Here is a 12369-nt window from a genome sequence, read left to right as displayed (position 1 = left end):
AGAAAATACCATCAGAGATGCTTAGTTTTGCAGTTCTCAAACTATGGATGTGTGTCTCCAGAGATAACATGCTTGTTAACAGCAAAAATATTTTTAAATAAATAATATATAGAGGTAAGAAATAACAGAACTCAAGCCTACTGTCCCTCTGCAAATTTGTGTACACAGAGTCAATCCCTTACCTCTCTCTAAAAGTGCAAAGTTTCAAAAAGTTCAATGAACAGAAGAGGGGGTGGAATAGATCTGGACAAGGAGAAGAAGTCTGGAGATAAATGTGAGAAGGGAGGGACAGGCAGCAGATACATTCTCTCACTAGAAGGGAAAACCTATGATGGCAGCAGGCCATAAAAGAAACCCAGTTTGGCAATATTTTAATGAAGTTCCAGTGGGTAAGACAGGCATGCGTGCAAAATGCAAACAGTGCAACAAAGAAATGCAAGGCCTGGTTGCCCAAATGAAACAACATCATGAGATGTGTTCTTTCTCAGGAGGAAGCTGGGTTGAAGATGATGAAAGGAACATGTCTGAACATGCAAGATCTTCAGGTTGATAAACTTTTTTTATTTCATACTGCCTTCTTAAGGACTGCCTATCTTCCTTCTGGACTATTCTTGAATTCTCATGTTTGAGCAAAAAATATAGTTGTTACTCTATGGTACTATCATTTTAGATGCAGTTGTAAAAAAGGAACAGCTGAAATAGACAGATCTTCCTTTTACAATGTCACCTTTAAAGTAGTACTGAGGTGTCAGTGAATGCAATGAGTAATACTAAATGAGCAGTGTGATAATAATCATTAAATAACTGCATTGACTTATTTTGTTTAGGAGAATCCATCCTCAACATACAGGATTCTGAAGACTATCCACCTTCAAGATCACCATCACTTTCTATAGTTTCAGAGTTATCTGCCAATAATAGTGTTTCAGTCACATCATGTATGTCACATAGCAACAGTATATATATATCACCTGTAGCAAAAAGAAGAAAAAAATCTCCATCATCCAGAAACAACCACAGATAAGTTTGTGATAAGAACCAGCAGATTACAAAAAGAGGTAATTGATGAAAAAATTGCCCAGTTTGTTTATGCAACAAACTCTCCTTTCCGTATGATTGAGAACCCACACTTCATTAACATGGTTCAGTCATTAAGACCAGGATACAGTCCACCCAACAGAGCTGATGTCACAGGCAAATTACTGGATAAAGTGTATCAAAGAGAAACTGAGCAGCATGCAAAAGGTCTAGAGCAGGGGTCTCAAACTCAAATGACCCCAAGGGCCGCATGAGGACTAGTGCATTGGCCCGAGGGCCGCATCACTGACACGCCCCCTTGCTGCCCCTGGCCCCACCCCCAATCCACCCCTTCCATGAGGCCCCGCCCCTGCCCTGTCTCTTCTCCACCTCCTCCCCTAAGCGCGCGGCTCCCCGCTCCTCCCCCCTCCCTCCTGGAAAGTGCTAAGCGCCACCAACAGCTGTTTGGTGGCTTGGCGGCGGGGCACTTAGGCGGCGGGTCCCGGAACAGAAGGGGCCCCCCACCGCCGAAGACCGGGCTGCGCTTCGGCGGCGGCGGCGGGTCCCTCTTTTCCCCACCCCGGCCGGTCCCGCTTCCCACCCCGGCCCCGGCCGGTCCCGCTTCCCTCCCCCACCCCCCGGCCCGGCCCCGGCGGGTCTCGCTTCCCTTCCCCCCCCCCCCGGCCCGGCGGGTCTCGCTTCCCTCCCCCACCCCCCGGCCCGGCCCCGGCGGGTCTCGCTTCCCTCCCCCACCCCCACCCCCACCCCCGGCCCGGCCCCGGCGGGTCTCGCTTCCCTTCCCCACCCCCGGCCCGGCGAGTCTCGCTTCCCTTCCCCCACCCCCCGGCCCGGCCCCGGCGGGTCTCGCTTCCCTCCCCCACTCCCCGGCCCGGCGGGTCTCGCTTCCCTCCCCCACCCACGGGCCCGGCCCGGCCCCTGCGGGTCTCGCTTCCCTTCCCCACCCCCGGCCCGGCGGGTCTCGCTTCCCTTCCCCACCCCCGCGGGTCTCGCTGCCCTTCCCCCCGCCCCCCCCGGGCCGGCGCCGGCCCGGCGGGTCTCGCTTCCCTTCCCCCCCCCCCCACGGCCCGGCCCCGGCCCCGGCCACTCCCGCTTCCCCCCCCCCTTACCCGAGCGCGTCTCCGGCGAGGCCTGAGCTTCATCCCGCTCAGAGCCGCGTGGTGAGGGGGCGGGGCTGTGAGCTCCACGCCGAGCGCAGCGCTCAGCCCAGAGCTCCCAGCCCCGCCCCCTCCCCACGCGGCTCGGATCGGGGCGGGGCTCAGGCGCTCGGACGGAGACGCGCTCGGGTAAGGGGGGGATAAGGAGGGGAGGGAAAGGCTCCAGGAGAGGGGCAGAGGCGGGAGCCTCCGCTTTTCTCTTGGGGGCCCCTGCGGAGCCCGGGGCCCGGGGCAAATTGCCCCCTTTGCCCCCCCCTCTGGGCGGCCCTGGGGAGCTCCGCGGGCCGCAGGGAAGAGCTCCGCGGGCCGCATGTTTGAGACCCCTGGTCTAGAGGGTAAAATTGTCAACCTGAGTCTTGATGGGCGGAGCAACATCCACAATGATCCTGTTGTATGTGCTTGTGTGGCAGGGAGGGAATGTCTTCCTTACAGAAACAATTGATACATCAGGAAATGCACACACAGCAGAATACTTACAAGTAAACTGTGAAAAAAAATTCAAATGTCTAGTATGCAGCTTGCTCACAGACAATGCTGCAAATATATCCAAGATGAGAAGAAATTATTTAGAAGAGAATCCTCAGCTAATAACATACGGTTGCAGTGCTCATTTGATGCACCTCCTAGCCAAAGACTTCAGTGTTCCAGAAATAAAGGCTAATGTTGTTGAAATTGCAAAATACTTCCGTAACAACCACTTTGCAGCAGCTGCTCTGAAAAAAGTGGGAGGAACCAAGCTAACTCCCCCACAAGACACGTGATGGAACTCAGTAGTGGACTGATTTGAGCACTATATCAAGAACTGGCTTAATCTGATGACAATTTGTGAACAAAATCATGAAAAAATAGATGACACGGTCACAGCTAAAGTTCTCAACATTGGGCTTAATGATTTTTTTTCTGTTTGTATTTTACCTAAGAAATATCAAGATGCCACCTCTGGTCTTTCCTGGTTTTACTAGAAGACTTTATGGGAATCTCAAAGGATGTATATATTGTGACTTCTCACGCTTTAATAAATGGCCCTGGGGCACTGAATTTTTGACAAAGACATTTGTCCAATGGAGAAAGGATGGACTTGTGGTTAAGGCACTCGCCTAGAATTCAAGAGACCTGGACTCAATAACCAACTCTGTCACAGCTTCCTTTGTGATCCTGGGTAGGTCACTTAATCTCTTGTGCCAGAGATAATACTTCCCTACCTCACAGGGATGTTGTGAAGATAAATCCAAATCTCCTTTTTGCACTTATTTTTTATTGTAACTCTTTCCTCCACCCCACCCTCCCAAAAGCTCTGTATTAGATGGCCCCAGCCTTTCACCTGACAATGGCAGGAGCGAGCTGCATCCACCCTAAATTCAATACCACTCCTGGATGAGCCTTCGAGAACCTGAAACGCTCCCTTAGCCAAGGGAATGAGCATGCTACCTCTGCAATACTCTCAGCCTATCAGACTGAGGGTCTCAATACATGACCCATAGATACAATCCACTTTTCTCATCCAAGTATCAGAGGGGTAGCCGTGTTAGTCTGGTTCTGTAGAAGCAGCAAAGAATCCTGTGGCACCTTATAGACTAACAGACGTTTTGCAGCATGAGCTTTCGTGGGTGAATACCCACTTCTTGCATCTGAAGAAGTGGGTATTCACCCACGAAAGCTCATGCTGCAAAACGTCTGTTAGTCTATAAGGTGCCACAGGATTCTTTGCTGCTTTTCTCATCCACTCTCTCCCCAAATGAAGGGTGACTGATTAAAATATCTATGTATCTTATTTATCATTCATTATATGCTAACAGTGAATTTAAACAAAATACATCTCCTGAACTGTGTTTGAGCCTTAATTGCTCAGTCCACTCTGGTAACCCTGCAGCACTTTACCTGTGATAAGAAGGCCACACTGACCTATCAGTTGAACAAACAGGAAGATGAGGAAACAGGTAAGGTGACATTCATATCTGCGTTTAACTGTAGTTACAGCATTTTGTTTTTATAGATAAAGCGAGCCCCATTAATTTATTTTCTGACCTGTTTTTTCAGTCAGCGGTGGGCTGGACTGTCACATGATCTGCTCTTCCCCCTTTCCCTGTGAACTTCTGGGGATGGTTCGCTGACTCAGTCAACCCAGAACACACCAGCTAGACTCACCTGGGTTTAGGGATTATGATATATGCTAAACTATCAGTTGAGTTTATCTCCCTTGGAAACCTCCAACTCTTAATATTTAAAAAACTGACCGCAAAACTGAGTTATTTGTTAGTAATTAATGGAGCTGGATGGATCAATTACCTCACTGCGATTGCTATGGATAGCACTTTCACAGCATGTCTTCACTTGAGGGTTCGATTTTTTTCTACTTCATTAAACCCTCTAGGAATGTTTTCATATATAAAGTGTTCCACACATTACACAGATGTCAGTGTGGACAGCTACAAACATCTGGGCCAAAGCCAGCTAATTCAAGGGCCTGCTCTTTTTGATTTCTTAAGCAAACAGTGAAAAATGAGACTATTTCACAGCATTCTGTAGGAGTGCCTAAGGAAAGCTACATCTTTATTTTTTCCTGTCCCCACCCTACAATCTGCCTATTAAGTACACATTCAGTATAAGAAGTCTTTGTTTTGAAACATTCTGAGCATAACTGGGAGCTGTAAATATTATTCCTGTGGTTAGAAAACTAAATTACACCTGGACTGTGAAATGACTTCAGGACACAGCTGGACACAATGGAACACCCCATCCCCTTCTCTTTTTTCAAATGAATTTGAACTGGAGAAAGGAGCCAGATTGGCAGTTTTGGAGGCTGAAGTTATCTGTTTAGCCACAGAATGGGTACAGCACAGGCAGTATTAGTGCAAGAATCCACACACTAGACCCAAGTCCATCATGCTGGTTCTGGAAAGAATATCTTCAGGGCTCTTCAAAGCTTGTGCCTTTGCCTTCTACCTGATTCCCACCCCAAGTTAGAGAAGCTATGCTCAAACATCCATATGTTTGATTTAAAAACCGAAACAAGATGCGCAAATAGCAATATTACATCATCTACCAATATTTCACTACTGTAACTTTCATTCCCCCATATCTCTCCTCCACCTTTGTTTATTCGTATCTTTGCTGTGTTAAGTCTGATCTAGCTGGTAAGAGCCAAGGACCTTTAATTTTAATGGCCTAGGTGTGCATCAGCAGCACCGTATAAACAAATATAGGGGAGAAGGGATTAATGGCCCATTTAGTCCTTGGTCTCTACCAAAAAGGGAAGTATTTCCTCACACAATGCACAGTCAACCTGTGGAACTTCTTGCCAGAGAATGTTGTGAAGGCCAAACACTAATAGGGTTCAAAAACTCATGGAGGACAGGTCCATCAATGGCTATTAACGAGGATGGGTAGGAATGGTGTCCCTAGCCTCTGTTTGCAGAAGCTGGGAATCAGCGACAGGGGATGGCTCACTTGATGATTACATGTTCTGTTCATTCCCTCTGGGGCACCTGGCACTAGCCACTGTTGGAAGACAGGATACTGAGCTAGATGGACCTTTGGTCTGACCCAGTAGGGCTATTCTTACATTACATATCAGCAATTGTGACAGTGAGTTTTGCAACAGATGTACCTATATAGAAGAAACTTGACTAAGATTGCCAACTAGCAAGAACTTTTAGTCACTGCCAATGTATGTCAGATTTTAACAAGTGACATAGCAGTGGAAGGCTTTGCCCAGGCACAGAGATATTCAGTACTATACTTAACTAAGTGGATGCAGTGGCTAAGTGTCAGGGAACTAATACTCAGGACAATGCACAGGAAATCTACTACGGAATGTATTATAGAGTTATACATTCTACTACATAATATGGTAGTCATAAGTCTGTCTATATTTAAGGGATTATGGTGCTTCTCAGATGGGCAGAATGACTTAGGCAGGGTAAGACAGGAGCCTATCATCTGAGGCAAGATATCACTGCCCATATATGTACAGTCCTTAACTTAGCCCGTTGTGCTTTGACACTGTAAATGCTAAAATGTTTTGCATAGCACCGGTCTGACCCTTCAACATACAGTCTGAAAGTGAGGCATTTGGGGCAGAGTGGTTACCCTAATTTAGCCATATTTAGATAATAAATTGCTCATGGCAGCCACCTTAAATAACAACACTGAACTTTTTGCAGATATTGCATCAGTTCTATTTATTGTACATTCTGAACTTCCTTTGTGGTAATAAAGGAAAAGAAAAATAAACTTGTGTTGAGTGCTCTCTATTGGCAGGACATAGCCTAACATTTTAGGAATCATGCCAATGAATTGTTATTCATAACATTAAAATAATACAAGCCACTAATACCTGGATCTTAGCCACAATGCATAATAATGTTTTTTTCAGTAGCACAGAGTGGGTCTTTTACACTGAGAAAAATTTACATGAAAATTCATAATATGGAGATATCCAAAGAACTAGTTATGCCTAGACACAGAGTAGCCAATTATCAAAGACTAATACTTTGGATTTCTTAAAAGATGCCAGTAATTCAAGTATTTTTAAAGTGAGCTTTATGCTGATAATTCACACCACCACAAATTGGGGGAAGAACAGATACAGGGCAGACAAAGTAGAAACTCCCCGACACTGCCTTACTGATGTGTTTCAGACCTAACAGAGAGTGAAGACATTGAGGAGTGTGACAGGAGATCAGTCCCAAAGCCCATTCAATCCTTGTTCTCTTTAAGACAGCCAAGCAGGGAGCCTGTTAGGATGTGGAACTTGCCATAGGAAACTGGGCTAAAACCACTCGTCATTCACTTCCCAGAAGGCCAAAGAGCTGCCAGATGACAACAGCTTTGGGTCATTACATAGCTCTGCTAGATTTTAACCAATGGTCAAGTAGCAGTAGGCTCTGCTGTAGCAGATCACCCATGTCCCACAGCACTCTATGATACAAGGCTGCAGAACTGACTAGGCAATTTAACTCCCACTGCACATCATCAATCTGATTCTACCTACATAGGATATCAGGGAAGAGCTGCCAACAGTCAACCTTTCTCCCATGCACATATTCTGGAGCCGTTTATCTGTTACTCCTGTGGATCTCAAAACTTAAGCTGAGCCTGAACCTGAAAACTAACTTGTGAGCGCTACAAGCCTAATCTATAACCTGGTGGTTCTCAACCAGGGGTACACATACCCCTTGGGGGTACACAGATGTCTTCCAGGGGGTATATCAACTCATGTTGATATTTGCCTAATTTTACAATAGGCTACATAAAAAGCACTAGCAAAATCAGTATAAATTAAAATGTCAAACAATGACTTGTCTATACTGCTCTACAGACTATACACTGAAATGTAAGTACAATATTTATATTCCAATCCATTTACTTTATAATTATATGGTAACAGTGAGAAAGTAAGCAATTTTTCAGTAATAGTGTGCTGTGACACTTTTGCATTTTTACATCTGATTTTGTAAGCAAGTAGTTTTCAAGTGAGGTGAAACTTGGGGGTACACAAGAAAAATCAGACCCCTGAAAGGGGTACTGTAATCTGGAAGGTTGAGAGCTACCGCTATAACCAATCCCCTGAGCCATCTCTTCCCTAGACAGTAGTTTCTATTACAAGCTACATTTTATTAATCAGATTAAAAATCATATTTAACAAGCCCACATTTCCTTTTCCATGTTATTTGAGATTGTCTCCCCCAATACACTTCATTTGTCTCAGCACAGACATGAAAACTGATTTATTTTCACTTTTGTTTCTTCTGATTTTTTAAATAAAGCTTACTTTTGAGGTTTTCCCAAAGAGCATAATGCTTCAACGTTCAGGTTCCAAACATTAAGGGAGACTTTTTTTTTTTTAAAGAAAACTTTAAGTTGAAGTTTGAAAATAGCCCAGTACAAATATTTCTAGTGGTTTTAGGTTTTATAAAGTTTATTTTTCCACAACCTAAATTTTAGTTGAATCCTAAATTTGGAGGCATCCTTCACACTTTATGTAAACAAGCTTTATTTTAAAAAATTGCTTCTAAACTGAAAAGCTGCCTGCCAAATTTCAACTCAAATTGATTTTTAGCAAATGCCTTATAATAGTAATGCTAGAAAAGCAAATATATTAGCACAATTTCTGATCTCAAACCTCAGCTGAAAATGTTTCTCTTGCTCTCAAAATTTTTCACCACTGTTTATCTTTGTAATTGTATGCAACTCCATGGAGCATTTTGGAATACAGTTTATTTAGATGATAGTATACAAATAAAAGTTGTACTGTAATAGGTAATAATTGGAGATATACCAATCTCCTAGAACTGGAAGGGACCTTGAAAGGTCATCAAGTCCAGCCCCCTGCCTTCACTAGCAGGACCAATTTTTGCCCCAGATCCCTAAGTGGCCCCCTCAAGGATTGAACTCACAACCCTGGGTTTAGCAGGCCAATGCTCAAACCACTGAGCTATCCTTCCCTGCCCTAGAGTATATAACAGAACTACCCGGTACATCTATGCTTGGACAAGTCCAACTTTTGTTATAAGTTCCCAAATGATCTTTTGACCTCGAGACTAGCTACAATGGAGTTCTGCTCTAGAACATGACTATTAGGATTGTTTTTCAAAGATATCCAGAGCAAAAGTGCTCAGTTGAAAATACAATGTGTGTATGTTTTTTCTAACTGCCACCACTGCAAACTCAATATGGAAGTCAAAAAAAAAATATCAAGCTACATTCTCTTTCTGGCTTACAATATCACAAACAACAAAGATCCTGAAAATCAGAACATATGCCATAAGCCTGCAAACATTTATACACATTTAACATTACTCATATGAGTAATGTGAATAAGTATTTGAAGGATCAGGCCCTTAGTTAACAATCCTAGTAAGATGAGCACGATAATACATGACCCAGAATAGAATACAACTCCCTCTCCCAGAGCTAACAGGTGTAAGAAGCAGCAAAATATATTTTAGTTAATGACAAGATCTATTTTTCACTTCAAGTGGGGTTGAGAAAGAAGGTGCCATTTTTACATAGTCATGAACATGAAACCCAGAATGAACAGGCCAAGTACCATCCTGGAGCATCCACATTAGAACCAATTAAACGTAAACACCTTTGGAGGATTTCATCATCTCCACATTTTTATAACAGCCTTAAGCAGATAAAAGAGAGGTGGACGGGACCTATTAAATCCCTTAGTATATCAGCAGCTAAGGCAGAACTGTTTCCCCAGTGTACATTTTGCAATACAACATTGCCAGAAGTAGCAGCTTTCAAAAAAGCTGCAAGTAAAATGAGAGCAAACCTGATTTTAATTTGGTTCCCACCTGCCCCATCTGGGTTATCAGTTCAAGCCTGACATGGACCCATTTGCCAAGACCAACTCAGTTCAAATAAAGCGAGTGACACTGAATTGATTTCTGAGGCAAGGCTACCCTGAAAACACTTCGTATCCTGCCAGGCCAATTGCTTTCTTCTATACAGGGCATCACCCCCCTCAATCCCCAGCCCCAGGACGAAGCGAGGATGAATTGAACAGCCACAGCTTGGTTTGCTGGGGTGCTCAGCACAACATCCATGAGAGGAAATAAACCACAGGGGGTTCGCCCAGCTCAGCCAAGGGGCCCACTCTCCACCCAGAAGCCAGGGTGAGCCTGGAGGATGCAGGGAAGAGAGCCTCAGGGGCTACCTCGATTTGGGGGGGGGAGGTCCTCAAGCTGGTCACTAGCCAGTCACTGCCTGGGAAAGGGGGCACCTCTCCTGAGGTGGGGGGCACCACTCAGTAACCGCCCTGAAAAGACCCCCCCGGTCACCTGTGGGGAGCAAGGAGCTCCTCAGCAATAGCACAAGGGAGCAGCTCCACTGGGGCAAAAGGGGGCACCCCCAGAACAGCAGGGGGTGCTGCCCACGCAAGAGGGGGGACGTGTGAGGGGGTCCTGCCCTAGGGCGCTGCCCCCACGAAGGGGGGATGGGAGGGAACATGGGGGGTCCTGCTCTGAGGCACTGCCCCCGCGCAGGGGAGGGACGTGGGGGGGTCCTGCCCTGAGGTGCTGCCCCCGCGCAGGGGGGAGGGGGGGGACGTGGGGGGTCCTGCCCTGAGGCATTGCCTGCGCGAGGGGAGGGTGTGGGGGGGTCCTGCCCTGAGGCGCTGCCCCCGCGCAGGGGGGATAGGGGGGACGTGGGGGGTCCTGCCATGAGGCGCTGCCCCCGCGCAGGGGGGATAGGGGGGACGTGGGGGGTCCTGCCCTGAGGCGCTGCCCGCGCGAAGGAGGAATGGGGGGACGTGGGGGGTCCTGCCCTGGGGCACGGCCCGCGCGAAGGAGGGATGGGGGGGACGTGGGGGTCCTGCCAAGAGGCGCTGCCCCCGCGCAGGGGGATAGGGGGGCCGTGGGGGGTCCTGCCCTGAGGCGCTGCCCCCGCGCAGGGGGATGGGGGGGACGTGGGGGCTCCGGCCCTGGGGCACTGCCCGCACGAAGGAGGAATGGGGGGGAAATGGGGGGTCCTGCCCTGAGGCGCTGCCCCCGCGCAGGGGGGATGGGGGGGACGTGGGGGGTCCTGCCCTGAGGCGCTGCCCCCGCGCAGCGGGGATGGGGGGGACGTGGGGGCTCCTGCCCTGAGGCGCTGCCCGCGCGCAGGGGGGATGGGGGGGACGTGGGGGCTCCTGCCCTGAGGCGCTGCCCCCGCGCAGGGGGATAGGGGGGACGTGGGGGGTCCTGCCCTGAGGCGCTGCCCCCGCGCAGGGGGGATGGGGGGGACGTGGGGGCTCCTGCCCTGGGGCACTGCCCGCACGAAGGAGGGATGGGGGGGACAGGGGGGGTCCTGCCCTGAGGCGCTGCCCCCGCGCAGGGGGGATGGGGGGGACGTGGGGGGTCCTGCCCTGAGGCGCTGCCCGCGCGCAGCGGGGATGGGGGGGACGTGGGGGGGGTCCTGCCCTGAGGCGCTGCCCCCGCGCAGGGGGGATGGGGGGGACGTGGGGGCTCCTGCCCTGAGGCGCTGCCCGCGCGAAGGAGGGATGGGGGGGACGTGGGGGGTTCTGCCCTGAAGCGCTGCCCCCGCGCAAGAGGGGGGTGGGGGGCGCTGCCCGCGCAAGGGGGGATCTGGGGGGGCTCCTGCCCTCGGACACTCCCGGGGGGGGAGGGTTCTCGCGGCGGCGGGTTCCGGACTCCCAGCTCCCCCCCGCCACACTCACCTTCCGCCGCTCTGCGAAGAAATAAACCGCACCACAACTGCAGCGCGGGGGCCGCCACACTGCGCAGGCGCGAGAGAAGCCCCGCCCCGTAGCCAATAGACCGGGGACTGGGGCCTGTGTGCCAGGGACCGGGGAGAGTGTGCAACCCCCCAATACAGCCGCACACGGATCCTGCCAGGGACCGGGGAGAGTGTGCAACCCCCCAATACAGCCGCTCTCAACACCCCCACTATACAAATTGTTCCAGCACCTCTCCTGGAGGCACCTGGAGGGTGATCTAGGGAGTGGCACCAGGATCAGCCCCAAATTGAATGGAGGCTGGGGGCTAAGTGCAGAAGATGATGTAATTCATTCAGCCCTTTGCAACAATCACACCCTTGGTTCACACAGTGCTTGGAGCACTCCGCTTGGACTAAACGTGCCGCTACACTTCTGCAGTTTCATTAGTCTTTTGCTCAGCGTCTGCAGAATAGTCTTTGCTCCTTGCAACCGATGCCCCCTCCCGCCCCGAACTGCAACAGAACTGGTAGTGCAGGGTGCCCCTTCTCAGTGACATTAACAATCAGAGCTGGCGATACCAGTCTCCCCATCCCAATGGCTTTGCAACCAGGGCTGGTGGTGCCAGGCTGGCCGCCCCATTGCACTGGAATCAGGGACAATCATTTTGCCAAGCAGCTGTAGAGCTGGTTGGTTCTTTTGTGCATGAGAGATGCTGTCAAATATCAAAAGCTGCACGTTCTCTGGCCTGGATGAAAGATGCAGCTGCCTGCGGGAATGATTATGGGGGAACAGATGATACAGTAGCATGAGGTAAGTAAGAAGTAGTCGATGGGGTTGGTTAACACAGGGGGTGCGCATATGTTTATCCGAGGGCTTGTCTACACTACAAAATTAAGTCAACTTTATCTAATTTGACCTTGCGCCTCCAAATTAATTAAGTCGATTTGTACATGGCCACACCATGCTCATTGTCTCCATGGAGTGTGTCCTCACTAGCAGTGCCTGCAT

The 12369-nt window shown here is 49.2% G+C and overlaps 1 protein-coding gene across 1 annotated transcript in view; it reads right to left on the bottom strand.

The window, feature by feature from the left end:
- NT5C2 (5'-nucleotidase, cytosolic II) overlaps positions 1 to 11410 on the bottom strand; it is a 93888-nt gene extending 82478 nt beyond the window's left edge. Inside the window, exon 1 of the mRNA XM_045024792.1 lies at positions 11362 to 11410. The gene's annotated coding sequence lies outside the window, so the exon portion shown is untranslated. The remainder of the gene's footprint in view (positions 1 to 11361) is intronic.
- Between the last annotated feature and the right edge of the window lie 959 nt (positions 11411 to 12369).

Source organism: Mauremys mutica, chromosome 7, assembly GCF_020497125.1.
Source record: "Mauremys mutica isolate MM-2020 ecotype Southern chromosome 7, ASM2049712v1, whole genome shotgun sequence".
Lineage (NCBI taxonomy): Eukaryota > Metazoa > Chordata > Testudines > Geoemydidae > Mauremys > Mauremys mutica.
Note: the sequence above shows the minus strand (reverse complement) of the source record. Positions and strands in the feature narration are given on the sequence as shown.